The sequence below is a fragment of the Epinephelus lanceolatus genome, chromosome 1, assembly GCF_041903045.1.
Source record: "Epinephelus lanceolatus isolate andai-2023 chromosome 1, ASM4190304v1, whole genome shotgun sequence".
NCBI lineage: Eukaryota > Metazoa > Chordata > Actinopteri > Perciformes > Serranidae > Epinephelus > Epinephelus lanceolatus.
The window spans coordinates 38,425,350-38,441,111 of record NC_135734.1 but is presented as its reverse complement, the minus strand read 5'-3'; the positions used below and the strand labels follow the sequence as shown (position 1 = coordinate 38,441,111).

Sequence of the window (15,762 nt, the reverse complement as noted above, 5' to 3'; positions counted from 1 at the left end):
GTCAACAGCTGTAACGGCTCATATTCGGCCAGCACAGACACCCCTGTTCAGGGTTTCCCAGCGGGCTGGTGGCCAGCAGCACAACTGGACTAACTGTGAGCACCAGCAACAGAAAGTTTTCTAATCTGGCAGCGAGTCAGGGCAGTTAGAGCAAGGGCTAGACTATGAACAACATTTTCTTTCCATCTCTGAAATGCTTTACCAATATTGACACGTTGTATTTCATTTATTATAATACTCTTTTTTAGACTTAATTTTTGATATGTCCATCTTCCTTTTTTGGGTTGCTTTGCAGCGTAGGCAGATGTTGTCGATGCTTGAACAGCAGCTCTCTCTGCAGGATTCTCCACCATTGAATCAGGCTTTCACCATCTGAGGGGACTACATGCACATCTGCATTTGCAGAACAGCCAATAGCAACACCCTCTACATTCAGTTCAGTGGGCTTTATTGGCCTGACGTTCAAGATGTGTTGCCAAAGCACAATTACAGTTAAAAGGACAGTGAATGAAATCAACATTCTCTCTGAAATGACCTGTGATTGGCCAAAGTCTCCCGTCATGGCCTAAATTTTCTAAAGCCTAAAAACAGAGTCAAAGAGGGTGCAAAAGTCCAGTGTTCTCTTACTTCACTTTAATTACAATATACTCAAAGTTTATTACAGGATTTTTTTACACAATGACGGCAAAATAAACTGCTTACCCCAGCTTTAATGGCGATGTCGTGATCAGACTATCAACCAAAACCATCCAACGTTCCAAAGAGAACACTCAAGGTGAATTCTCAAAACTATTCTCAAAATAACCAGATTGGTTGTATGTAAAATTGACAGACTGATTCATGAACACTTAACATTCACAGCATTATGCAAACATCTTTTGTTCTACTCAAGAACTCTTAATTCACAGTAAATTATTGGCAAATCCGTGACCTTCCCAAAATGGAGGTTTTAAAATTAAAAGAAAAAGTTTGAAATTTTGGTAAACCCTCTTGTTCTGTTCTTGGCAAGGGTTAGATGAGAAGACTGACAGTCACATGTGTAAGAGGGGGATCACTTTTCTCATCTAACTTTTGGCAAGAAAGAGAAAAAGTGTATTTTCCAAACTGTCAAACTTTTCCTTTAATTCCAAACACTAGAAATAGCCGACATGCTTACATCATCGTTTGGAGTTACCTCTTGAATATAAGTGGATCTTTGAGTTACTGCCAATTCTACATATTGAATTCATCCTACTGAAATATAATAAGAAGAGGTTGATTTAAAAAAAAAAAAAAAATAACCAAGGTGTTGAAACTTAATGTGTGAATCAAAAAGGCCAGCACTGTATGTTAGGTGTGAGTGTGACTGTGGTGTGCACATGTCTATATAAAGCACTTGTCAGGCTGTGGACATCGATCCTCTGTGTGTGCTGCATGATGGATAACAAGCTTTCATTGAATATTTATACAGTAGAAAATACTGTAAAACAGCTGTGCATTCCAGGGCGTCTGCCTCACAAAGAGAAGCTCTCTCACCACAGAGAGAAGCTCTCTCACCACAGAGGTACTGACTAAATGTGAATGTACGCCAGTGGGAAAGAAGAAAGAGGAGAGGATGGTTTGAGGGGAAGGAGCGTTATACCGTTATGTATCAGTTTCAACATCAAAGTAGCCTAAAGGTCTGAGAACAAGACGAGTCATCGCTTCAGATTCCTCAAGTGGGAGAAACACTGACATAGAGAAAGTGAATGAAACTCTTGAGCACTTCTGGTTGCACTCAGAAGTGAAGAAGTGAAACAGCTGATCTGACAAATCAAAAGGTTAAATAAGGATTAAAAGAAACTAAAATCTGTATTATGTTGTATTTAAAATAAGATTAAGAATAATCAAACGCCGCCACTAAAATCAATCAAAGCATCAGTTGCTTCTAAAAAAGGCACCATATGTTTTAACAGCTTTTCCTAATGTATTCCCGGTCCTCTAGCCACAACCTCCAGTGTGAGGCGTGCTGTGAAAGCCAGTGGCAGACTGACACCACTTGGCACATGCAGCAGGAGAACGGCTCCTTTCAGGCCGTGCCAAGACTGGCTGTCCCCACCACGGCCCTGCAGACTGCACCTCTCATCCAAAGAGGCAAGGGTGGGGGCTCAATTAGTAACCCCAACTCCATCCCTCCATCCCTTCTTACCTTCATGCTAAAGCTGACAACAGTGTAAGATGACCATAAACTAAACTATTAGTAACAATGTCTAATACTTTATCAGAATATATTCACCAGCTAACGAAGACCATTCCCACTTAATTCATATTCAGCATTTTGAAACAAAATTTCTCTGAAAAACATCTCAACAAATCCTGGTGATCAATTAAGATTTACTCCTCCATACATTTTTACATTCTTTACATTATCAGTGTATACTGTCCTCAGTTTGATACTCTAATGCTAATCCATTTAAGCTTTTGTTACTTTAAGGTTCTTGGCTGCACATTTCTGGGACTCTAAAGCCACTTTCCTTTTAGACATGGTAAATGGACTGCACTTGTATAGCGTTTTTCTAGTCTTTCAACCACTTTAAGCGCTTTTACACTACATGTCACATACACCCATTCACACACACAGTCACACACTGGTGGTCGAGGCTACCATACAAGGTGCCACCTTCATTGCTGTATCCAGTTCTCCGAGTACAAGGGTGTCCAAACCTTTCAAGACATTCATGGTGCCTTCACACCTGCCCTCTTTGGTTTGGATCAGTTGAACTCAAGATCGTTTGCCCCCCAACTGTGGTTCGTTTGGGCAGGTGTGAACACAGCAATCGCACTCAGGTGCGCACCAAAACAACCGGACTGAGACCTTCTTGAAGAGGTGGTCTTGGGCCGGTTACAATTGAACCCTGGTGCGGTTTGTTTGTGGTGAGAACGTGTTCCAACCTCGATCTGAACCAACTGCAGTCACATGACACATTGTTTGGGTTAAACATGAGCATGTTACAGTCCTGGAGGATTATTAATGTGCACCTCCTCCTGTACTGCCTTAATATGCACATTCAGCACATCCAATGCATCAAAACATTGTTTTCTAGTTGGAGCCGCGCCTCGTTTTCAAACTGTATGGTTTGACTAAAATGAACAATGACAGCAATATAGTCCACGATGAGCAGCGCTAAAATCAACCTGCGTAGTTGTCCCTCCATTGTGACATTAGAAAGTGTCACATTTATCTTGCAAGTGTACTCTTCTTCAACGTTTTGTTTACTTCCTGGATTTTTCCCACATGGAAATTCTGACCAATCAAGAGCAGCTTTTTCACACAAGGCATTTTATCTGGTCCGCTTGTAAATGCTGCCGTGAGAACACAAACCAACTCTAGGTAATTATAAAACTTTCTAACAAAATTAGTCCCTGATTCAGACCAAAGCAAGACAACTCTAGGTCTGAAAGCACCCTACAAAAAGGTAGCAACCAGGTGCTAGAATGTGAGCAGCACACATCCAAGAGGAAGCTACAAAAAATTGCGGACATGGCGCAGAAAAAACAAAAATGTGTTGAGGCAAAAAGCCAAGTGGACAAAGCTTGTTCCAAACAAAAGTGAATCTGGAGTTGGCTTTCACTTTCACTTTCACTGGAAACACAGTAACCTACAATTCCAGGTGAGTATTTGCACTTTACTCTGTTTTATGTAGTTGTAATAATCACTGGGTTTTGGATTGGGCATAACAATTAATTGAGAAAATATCTGGCAGAGAATCAACAATAAAAAATACTGTTAGGTAGATTAATGTAAAGGCTACAACAGAATAAAGTTAAAAACACAGAGGGAAATTCTTAAGCTTGTTCCACACTCTGAAGAGCACAATAATTAACAAGGATAACTGGAAAAGTTGAAGTTACTGGGGATTCTTCGAATGGAGATTAGTCTATAAAGATTATGTCTGAATAACCAAAACAATTACTTAAGCAGAAATTCATATTAAAATTAATATTACAATATAATCCCTTAATATGACAATAATGTTACTGCTAATTTTATCTATGTTCATGTGAAGCCTTCTGTAAACCTTCTGTAAGTCTGTAGTGCTGAAAGAGGATTCCTCCTCTGTTGCATTTCTTGTTGTTTCTCCCATTTCTTTTCACATCTCTCCTCCTCACATCTTATTTATAAAGAGAAGTGAAGCCTTGAAATGTGCACGACAAACACTGACTCATAGATGCTCTCATGTAAATAACACAAGTGTGTGCAAGTAACACAGCAGGAAACTGACATGGTACATTTAAGGAAATACAGTTGGCATCAAATGCCAAATACGAATACAAATATTCTTCCAATATCGATACACAGTATGGACACGCATACAAATTCAGATATTGAGCGACTAAAGCATCAGGGGTGAATGAGGCAGGATGTTTCGTCTTACCTGAGTGAATACATGTCCAATATTAGTGAGTCCTCAGCACAGAGACAATAAGAAGACAACAGAGCAGTGCAGTGCAGTGCAGACTTTCCTGCTCTCCACAGAGAGTAACAGAGAGTATGATGCAGTTTACAGTAATACAATTTAGACCCACATGCTGCTTAAAGTGAGTGGGGGCAAATCAATGCTGGACGTCGACAAGCCAGTGAGAGCTGAAGGGAAACTACATGTCTTCACATCTACAGCCCCACATACTTTCTTCTCTGGTGTCACACACGCACACACACACGCACACACACACACACACTTCACCATTATGAACAAATGTATTAGTGACTCATATTTTGATCTTTCTCTGGTGACATCATGCTTTGTTTCTTCCCCAGGGGCTCTTGTCTGAATGTGACTTTGAGCTCCTTTTTAACATGCCAGTCTTTCAGCCTGCCATCATCAAAGTATCCAGCCTGCCAGCGGTGCAAGGAGCTAAAACTGCCCCAGACCTCCAAACCTATAATCAGCCCAAGGGCCAGACTAAAGATACTCCTACAGACCAACAACATGTCGACACAGGATCACTTTCCTTTGGTGAAGCCTCTTCATTGCAGTGCCAAAGGGTCTAATAATGCATTCATAAGACACCAGAGGAATCTATTTTTCTAAATGCTATTGATCAAAAGTGACAGAAAATAAATGACTGTCTTAAAATAGTTGACCAAATCTGGAAATGATCCTCATTCAGTGGATCGTTTTAGGGCTTATGGTGCCTTCTGTAATTACTGTTTTGTCAAATGTCATCTTGCAGCCCAGCGGCCAGAAGAAGATGTTGGCATGGTAGGTTTCTGCAAACTACAAATACGGTACATTTGCACATTTCATATGTATCATAACATTTCTTGTTTTAGTGAGTCAATGCTGCGTTTCCATTGGCTTTTTGAATGCACCAATTGTGGGTGTTTTGTAGCAACCTGTCAGTGCCCTCCATCTGCTTTTTAAGCTCTCTTCATGGGTGTTTTGAAGTGACCTGCAGTGCCTTCCACCTGCTTTCTGAGCTCTATTCATGGGTGATTTTGTAGCGACCCGCCGGTGTTTTTCCATTGGCTTTTTAGACTCTATTCGTGGGTGTTTTGTAGCAACCTGTCTGTTTTTCCATCAGCTTTTTGTCAGTGTATTGTAGCAACTCATCTCTATTTTCTGCTCTTAGGCTCTATTCATATTTTTTTTTCTAGCAACCCATTGGTGTTTCCAACGGCTTTTTAGACTCAATTCATAGATGTTTTGTAGGGACCAGTCTGTGTTCTTCTATCGATTTTTTAGGCTTTATTTGTGGGTGTTTTGTGGCGATCTGTCTGTGTTTTACCATAGGCTTTTTATGCTTTATTTTTCAGTATATTTTAGCAGCCTGTCAGTATTTTTCCATTGGCTTTTTAGGCTCTAGTTGTGAGTGTTTTGTAGTGACCTGTCTGTTTTTTACCATAGGCTCTATTTGTCAGCTTATTGTAGCAACTCGTTATTTTTCCATCTGCTTTTTAGGCTATTTTGTAGCGACCCATTGGTGTTTGCAACGGCTTTTTGGCCTCAATTTGCAGTTGTTTTGTAGTGACACGTCTGTGTTTTTCCATCTGCTTTTTGGAATCTATTTGTGGGTGTTTTGTAGCAACCTGTCTGTGTTGTACCATCTGCTTGTAAAGCTCAATTTGTAGGTATTTTGTAGCCACCTGTCTGTTTTACCATCTGCTTCTTAAGATCTATTCATGGGTATTTCGTAGCAACCCGTCATTGTGTTTCCCACGGCTTTTTAGGCTCAATTCATCGGTGCTTTGCTTTTCCATCAGTTTTTTAGGCTCCAATCGTGAGTGTTTTGTAGCCACACTTGTGTTTTTTAAATTGGCTTTTTAGGCTCCAAACGTGGGTGTTCTAGAGCGACCCCTCAGAAGAAAGAGTGCCAAGAAAAGCTGTTGCATTTTAACAAGACATAGCTACTTTTCCTGGCAGGATTGTGCCCCAAAACCAGGTATTTTAAGTCAAAACATGATCTTTTCCTACCCATAACTTAATGTTTTTTATGCCTAAACCTAACCACAAGTTAACCACAAGATTGTTGAAATGTAAAGATTTAACATACCTGCTACATCATTAAGTACAAATGTAATGTATGATGCCACATTTTTTCTGGCGATTGAGACGTATCTTGTGAGGTGTCACCTCATAAAACTGTGAACGTTTCCTTTCCCTTGCAGATACTTCACAGGGCTGATTTTGACCCTGCTGCTTCAGTCTCTTCGTGTTCCACTTTCTTTCCATTCCAGCTGAGCAACAATAGATAATAGAGTTGAACGAGTGCATCATTATCTACATAATTCAATTTTCTCAAGACTGTCATACTATCTAGATTTACAAGAGGCCTGATCTAATTCTTATATATAGCACTCAGTCCCAGATTCCTGATTTTCACTGCTTCCTCCTGTGTCCCAGCTTTGTCAGAGAGGAATTCTGTTGGGGGCACACATGAAGTGAGGTCAGCTCACAGTGTCTCAAAAAAGGTGCACGCAAAAAGCACACAAAAGACACATTCTCATGCACAGATGAACATGCAAGTGGACAGAAGTGAAGCATGGCTCTTCTTACATTTGGCTGAAGGCACACTGTGAGGTGACACCAGTCCAGACTTTGTGTTACTATTGTTTGTGGCAGCTGAAAGCTACACTCTGTGTTTAATGTTTCCCTCCAGCACCACAGTTTTTCAGCTATTTTGTACACTTTGACAACAGATCAGTTAGAAACGCAAAGCTTGGTGGTATACCATGTCTTTTCTCTTTTGTTTTCTTTTATCCATCTTTTTAAATAGTCAGTGAAATTCTCTTCTCATCCTCTTCACCTTCTACTAATACAACTACGTCTCCTTCCTCTGCTGGTTAATGGTGGGTGGAAAGTGGCATTTAAGGTGCATTACTGCCCACCTTTATGGGCGTATGGGTCGTTTAATTATATGGAGGATTTATCAAACATTTATTACATGTCTATTGAGGAACCTGGAATTGGAATGTGAAAAACTAACAACAAATATGTGTGTAGAGGAGCAGAGTCCTGCCCAAAGTAAACTCAGTACGGACATGGACAAGAGGACAAAACAGCACGCCCAAAAAAGACATCGTTTCAGCATTGGGGTTTTTTTCTGTCCCTTTGGCTGAGGCACTGCACCAAGTCTTAAAATGGTAGGGAAAACCCGCTGTTTACTCTGGTCTCATGCTGGCAACATATGTAAACAAACACATAAAAACACAAGGACAATATTGTACCATATATGGACATGACCTCAATCATTTTTGCTGACCTTAATGATGTGCCATGTGGAAGAAAATGGGTAACAGGTAACGTCAAATAGAAGGTATGACATGTATTATTTCAGTCAGTCTAGCTAATTACAATTAGGATTTGATAATGAAAATGCAAATGAACAAACTGTAACCAGAATAGCATTTGATTAATCTAGATACTTGTTTGCTCATTTAAGACATCTGACATTAATGAAGACATTATGCGTGGCTCCAGGGATGGCAATGTCAGTTGCTCAGTCCACCACTCTATTCCAGACTAAAATATCTCAACAACTACTGGATGTAATGTCAGGAAATTTTATACAGACATTCGTGTTCGTGTTCCCCAGAGGACGAAGCCTAGGGACTACCCTGACTTCCCATATTGTGCCTTGAGCAGGTCAACACCTTCAGTTCAGTTCACTTTAAATGTAAAATATACAACTGCTGGACAGACTGTCAATAAATTGGCTAAATGCATTCATTGTAATAACTTTGGTGATCCCAACTTTTCCTCCATTGCCATCAACACTTTATGACCAAATACCTGTAAAACTAAACTGCATAACATCAAGTTCAGTGCTAATTAGAAAATGATAGAATGCTAACATGCTAAACTAAGATGGTGAACATGGTAAACATTTTACCTGCTAGACATTGTGAGGAGTGTTGGGCTCATTACTCTAAAAATGTTATTCTTCTCAGAAGTAATTATTATTGCTCCCTGACAACAGTAATTCGTTACACTACTCATCGTTATAGTACTTTTCCGTTAAGCTCTGCAAAATTGGCAAATATATATACCAAAAATTCAGATGTCTGCCTCTGTGTGAATGTCAGGATAATCATTGGTAAGTGTAGAGAAGGCTAGATAACGGCAAATGTTTTGGGGGGGTTTTAAACTGGGGGTCTTCACTTGCCTGTGACCGGACGGAGAGTCACTCATGGAGCAACATTTCATCCACCACATATCCAACCACAAGCTTCATCACTTCTTTGTAGCAGCTGTCCACGATTAAAATCCAGTTTTGGTTGTTTAGCTGGGAACTGCCCATTGGTTCGACATCCCATTGTTCTGACAGCCCATTGTTCCGACCATATTAAACCCACTGTTCCGAAGTCCATTCCGAAATCATCATGATGCCCTGTGGTTAAGGTCTGGTTAGGTTTAGGCACAAAAACCACTTGGTTAGGGTCAGGAAAAGATCATGGTGTGGGTTAAAATGAAAAAGAAAGTGGCAAACATATAAGCCGTGAGCCTGCTCTGCCTCAAGCCTTTTCCAGCTGACCCAGAGCCGGTCGCAGCGCACCATCAAGGTAGAAATACGCCTGCTGGGAGCCGTTCAGCACCACGGACAGTCGGACTAATGGGATGTCGGACCAATGGGCTGTCGGACCAATGACATGGACCTGTTTAGCTTGTGTAGCACTACAGCCGACTTCAGCGGCTAACCTTTGGTTGAGTGTATTTCCTGGAGCTTCACGTTGTTGTGCTGTCAGTTGTAGCAGGTATTTCAGACGTGTTTTTAGCAGCCGTTAGTTCGACTACCTGCAGCAATAGTATTCTTTTCATCTTTCCACCCCACAGAATCAAAGTAACAGGAATCTTTCCAGCCACTAAGGTAAGTGTTTTGTAACTAGCACGACAATTACGAAAATGATTCAGCTGATGTGATGTTGTATTTCATGTCCTTAGTGATGCCATAATAGAAGTAAGGTTGTAACAAGTTATTTGGTTTTGGAGTAACTGTAATATTAAATTAAATTCTATTAGTAATTAGTTACACGACTCGTTACTGGAAAAAGTAATGTTATCATTGTAAGGTATTACTGCCCAACACTGACTGTGAGTATGTCAGTATGTTGATATTGGCTCAAAGCATCACTGTGCCCAGAAAGAATGTCACAAAACTGCCAATTTGGCTGTAGATTCAGTCTTGGTAATTATTCCAGGCTCACTGGGAGTGACAATCACTTCAAGTAGTTTGTTGTTAATGTAAATGCATTGGAGTTTTTTTTTGTTTGTGATTTAAACTGGAATTGCTGACATTGTCCACAAGACTTTTTCACTGTTATTTATTTTAGCCACCCAACCAATAGCAATTAGAGTAGGTAAACAAAACATTCAAGCAATGGATAGAGAAAAAAAGTATGTTTTTGTAATTGTATTATTGTACAAAGACCCATCTGGGACGAGATGTGAACTAGTTTAGGTTTTGGTCCTGTGCTACTTTATATGGCATCAGTTTGTGCTTTGTATTTGTCCTCATGAAAAAATAAAGCTTCTAATTTGTTTAATGCATAAACATTCCTCTGTAGGTAACAATAAATCATAAGTTCTGTTATTAATTGAAACTGTAACGTGTGTACAGAGCGGCTTCACCTGTCAGTGTGGCAACAAGCAGAAGGTCAGTGAATCACTGTGTCACACAATCAAAGCTGCAGCTGTTGCTGTATCTTTGTTTTCCAGAAGAAAGAAAAATATTGCAGAGATTTAACAAGTGAAAATTCTGATAAAATTGGCAGTATTCAAGGTGGAAACTTTCCATGGGAAATACCGGGAATAAAATGGAAATACTGGGGTTATTTTCTCAGGCTGTATTTACAATGTCATATGCAGATGGAAACAAACCTTTTACCCTAACATAAGCAGACATAATCCATTACTTATCAAATGTGAAATGTGACATGTGGTGACTTAGCTAGCTAACCAGTCAAAGTCAATTAATGGGGGATTTTTACATCGACATTGTGCAAAATTCCTCAAATTCCTGAGCTGAACAGACCCTCTGCAACAACAATACCACCTCAGACAATAAAGTAATATGCAATATGTCTGAAGGGAGTGTTTCCTGTTAAAGAATAATTTTCTTTCCTAATCAAATTGTCTCTCCAAAATCAATAATAGTCACAGTCTCTCTCCTCGTCCATCACACACTGTAACAACATTACAGCAGACTGCAGCAGCAACTCCCCTGCAGTCTGCTTCAACCATGTTTCAGTTTTATCAACACCTCCAGATATGTCACTTCGTACATTTCTCGTCATGTGTGCTGACCATCAGTTAGTCAAAGATTACCATAAAACCATTAAACACTGACATATTGTCTCTTTTCATTAACTCCCACTGTACTTTTTGTGGCACGAGAGATTAGAGTGGGCATTTAGGCGGGCCAGTTAATCTGTTGGCCCATTACAGGGATTTATCGTTTTTAAGTCACTTTAAGTGATTAACCATGGTCAGTAATGCCGTGACATCATCAACACCCCGAATAATGCTGCCGCTTCAGGCAGCTGTTTGTAAACACGAAAATAATTCAATCAAACTAAATTTATTTTAAAGGGTGAAAGTTCACATTGAATCAGTTATTGAACATTGATGAGTTTCTCTCTCTGTGATACATTCAAGTACCTCTGGACACACCGCCGTGATTTGCCTCTGGTGTCACTACAGGTGTTTCTAGCAACATTAGCAATGCCTGCGTTATATACAAGTGCCCCAATAAGTCATGACAGTGACGACAGTGAGCCGGCATCCACAATAAAATGACTAGGAAGTTGAAGTGAATGGAATTAAGCCATAATTGACTTTATTACGCACACCTATCAAAATGTCTTTCTTTAAGCACACTTTGATAAAACCCGGATGTTTCCAGTTTTTCAAAGCTTCCTTTAAACGAATCCGCAGCTGCCGTCCTTTAAGACCAGGTAATCATGATGAAGGAACCTGACTACAGATGCAGCTGTCATTTGCCTTTTTCATTTAATTGTATTATTGTCTCTTTAATTTAAGTGTTTTCATAGCAGTGTTTTATAGAGGAGGTGAGCCACCTCACTTAATATGAAGACCACTTAAAATAACAAATACAACTGGGTAAAAAAACAATCAACAGTCAGAGGGAAAAAAAAGTAAAGGCACTATTTAAAATTGCAACCTGCATATATTTAATGAAATTGTAATAATTGGCTAAATTGATAAGCTAAAATGCTTCAGGATCTCGGCGTCACTTCTGATAAACAATTTTTCTGGGGAAACTCTGACTCTGTGATTGTATTGGGAGGTTTTGCCAGAGGTTTATTTGATAATAAAAGGTACATCTATGAGGAAAAATGCTTTAAAAAGGTCCATGGTGTAGGATTTAGGGGGATATATCGGCAGAAATTGAATATAACATGTTTTCTTTAATGTATAATCACCTGATAAGAATCATTGCGTTTTTGTTATCTACTTATATCTATACGGGGAGCAGGTCCTTGTCCTCGGAGACTGCCATGTTGCATCACCACGTTTCTACAGTAGACAGAACAGAGAAACCAAACAGATAGGGCCATTTGCATTTTCTGATTGGCCACCGCAGTTAGCAGCCCCCTCATGACAATAGCGTCTGAAGAACAAAGATTTTTTTTATTATTTTTTTGTTAACATATACTGCTTCAGTCAGTGTTTTTACCTGTTCAAATTATCAGGTCCATTTGTTTTGGAAAGGAAGAGACCTCTGCAGATAATTGGGCTCCTGGTAAAAACCTCCTGAAAGTCTGGATCTCGAGTTATCAGAATAAAAAGGTGAGCCCACATTAGCAGGTGCTGGGCTAACGGCCCATCTCCAACAAGCCAAACAGCATCAGGGAAACACTGATTTGGAACATGAAACTTCTTTATTCGGTGTTTTTACTGGTTTTAATCACCTGGTCTGTTTGTTTTGGACAGGAAGAGACCTCTTGATAATTCAGCTTCTGGTAAAAACCTCCCAAACAATGAACACTGACAGAATTCCAAGAAGGAGAAGTTTCAGCTGGTTGCAATCTCCAATCCTCACCACTAGATGCCACTAAATCCCCCTAAATCTTACACACTGTTCCTTTAAATTAGGTCCTACGTGGCCACACTAAAAAGATACACTCTGTGAAAAATGTGTAACCATGTCTGTTAGTTCTCCACACACTCGATTTCCATTATTTCAAAATAAGAGCGCAGTTATCTAAGATAAGTTAATATATTAGCAAGTTAGTCCTCCAGTCATGATCAAAGAACTGAGTTGGCTTGATGAGAAACAAGTTTGTTATGGTTAACATGTTTTTGGTCTCTTTTAATTTTAAGTAATTCACTGTCCCCTGTGAAACAAAAAAAAATCATTAATTTTAAGGTAGTGTTGGAGCTCATAGGTCTCATTAGTCTTTACATGCTTATTTGTACATCATGTGTACTTAAACTAGTATAAACAGTACACAGTTTGGTTCAGTGCCATGTGAATACATTAAAAAAAGAGGGGGTCCCCAAGACCAAATCCGGCTTGGGGCCCCCAGAAGTCTTGGGCCGGCCCTGTGCTTCATGCTTAATAACCAATACACAGCAGGCCCACCACAGCAGCTGTATCTTGTTTATCCCTCCATTAAATGTTTTCAATCTTCTGGACTTGGTCCCCTGCTGGTTTTCATTCCAACATGCTTTTACGAATCATTTCACACCTGGTCAGCAGAGACAAAATAAAGTGCAATGAACCACCTGTGGCCTGGGGACCAGGTTTGACAGCCCACAGCCCACACTTGCAGGCTTCACTTCAGGCACATATAATAAGCTTTCTATGTTTTTAAGTGTCATCACGACATCTTTTTTTAATGCCAACATTGAGTTGGAAAACAGGAAACTGTGCATGACTTCTGCAATCATTCACGGTTGTTTTGAGAACTTCTGTCATTTTGCTTCAAGCTAATGCACAGACTGTTTCAATCGTGCAGTGACCTGATTTTCCTTTTAAAGAAACACAAGCCTGAAGGAGCTGAATTTCTTATTTTAAAAAACTCACATTAAAGGCGAAATTTCAATTTCAATTTACCAGAGGCTTTTTAAACCAACAGTGCCTGCAGCTTTAAAGCTGAGCAGGGTCAACAAGGCCTTTCTACATATATTACCCCAGGTTACACTGCTGCTCTGACATTAATTATTTCTCTTAACCTGAGACAAAAGTAGACACTGCCCCAGAAGGATCAGAAAAAAGGATCATAAGCAGCTCAGGATGTTGTTTCATGAAATCCCTTATGCACACTGAAACAACCTGCCTCTGCAATTATGCTGCAGTTATGCAACTGACACAGTTCTCTGAAGTGAACTGAGGCTAACGTAGGAACAGGAAGGCGGCCTGCACAGCACACTGCAGCGCTGTGATGAGTCAAAGTGTGGGCAGCTGTCTGTGGCCGACCATCAGTCTCTGCGAACTGGGTCATTAGAACAGGTAGGAGAAGAGAAGTGCGTTGGATATAAACCTGACTACTCTCCAAACTCTGCAGCAACAGAACCTAAAATAGTACAAGTGATTCAGTTCATGCATAAGCAAATAAAACACGACTTTTCGCTCTCATCCTGGAGGCTTCCAAGAAAAGACTGCGGCAAGTAAAAATGTGTGAAGCTTTCTGTGTCTCTGTGTGTCTAGATCCAGTTGAAAACATATACAAGGTGACTTATGGGGAAACTGAAATAACACTGTGAACAAGGAGGTCATTTACATGAGTAACTTTCCAAATCCTCAGGTAAATCATCATTAGTGAATTACAGATAGGTTGCCAGCAGAGGCCTCACAATAACTTTTTTGATATTTGAATTTTTTAAAGTCATCAACAGATAATAACAGTAAAAGTTGGGACCCAAACTGTCTGAATTTTGCTCTTATAAAGAATGTACAGTTACACAAATCCTCATTATTTATCTGTTTTAAACAGCTAATTAAATATTTAATTCTTAATTATTTGACTGTACTTTCTGCTGTTATGTTAAACCTAATATTTACAAAACTGCCACCTTTTCAAGATGATGATTATTTTAAGCATGAGTCTATGTTTTTTAGTTGTTTTTTTATCTTAAAGATGTCTCATAAAACAGGAATTTACACACAATTTAAGGGGTCAAATAGGAATAGGATCACAGCGAAACTTTCAGAGTTGATTACTCACAATTAAGACATTTTTTTTATTACAACTTATTTTGATGTTTAAGTATGTAAATGAAGCATGATTAAATTAAATATCCACAAATTTGCAGACATTTCCATTCACAAATCAAACATTGGATAAAGCCAGGCTCAAAATTATTATTTCACTTTGTTGTCATATAAGAATAAAATGTTTTACAGAGGGGATTTTGAATATCTCATTTTATCAAACCATAAGTCAGGAAATACTGTCATCAGAAAAAAATATATGAATAAATACATTTTTTGCCATGTTTTAGGGATAAAATGTCATGTTAATCAGGCCATGAAAGAAATATGAACAAACCCCTCTGTAAAAACCTTCAGAATATAACAGCATAAAACAGCATAAAACTGGAGAGTTTGGTGTATGTAAGTGATACAGAAGTGGAGATTTCTGGCTTAGAGTGTGAGGAAATATAAATGTAGCCTGGTTAAGACCACCCTGATGACGTTAGCTCAACATTTTGTTTCCCACTCTGTATCAGTCTGGACTCAGTGCTCCCCCAAACACTTATCAGGAATTAAAATCCAACTGGAGCCAATTAGGGATCTGCACTGAAGTTGACACTGTAGGCGACCAATCAGGGACTGTGTTGCAAAACACAAGCCGCAGCTTGCAGAACAGTAATGGTGGATAACAACGCGCTGACTCTAACGTTTGTGGAGTAAACACAGTGATAAATGAAGTGACTGCAGAAATAGAATCAATAACAACAATTAAACAAGAACATGAGCATGCACTTGTGGAGTTTCTCAGAAGAAAAGCTGTTTTCGCCGTTCTTGTGACTGGATTTGACAAAAGTTTGATTTATCCACTGGCTCCGTTGGTGATGAAGAGGATGTTCCTCATTGTTTTGTTACGCTGACTGGCTGAAGGAGTACTCCCGCCCACTGAAAGTGTTTGGGATGGCAGCGGGGCCAGACTGACACTGACAGCAAAACAGAATATTGAACTCACTTCATCAGAATGGTCTTATCAGTCTATTTAAACATGTGTATTGTAAAAAAAAAAGAGAAAACATAAGACACCCCAGGGGAAACGGGTTACAATTTTCTTGTACTAAGACTCCACGACAAGTTTTCTGAAAATCT

At 39.5% G+C, this 15,762-nt stretch overlaps 1 protein-coding gene across 6 annotated transcripts in view; it reads right to left on the bottom strand.

The window, feature by feature from the left end:
* The window catches only part of nav1b (neuron navigator 1b), a 122,398-nt gene that overhangs the window by 91,783 nt on the left and 14,853 nt on the right, over positions 1-15,762 (bottom strand). The gene's annotated exons all lie outside the window — the stretch shown is intronic.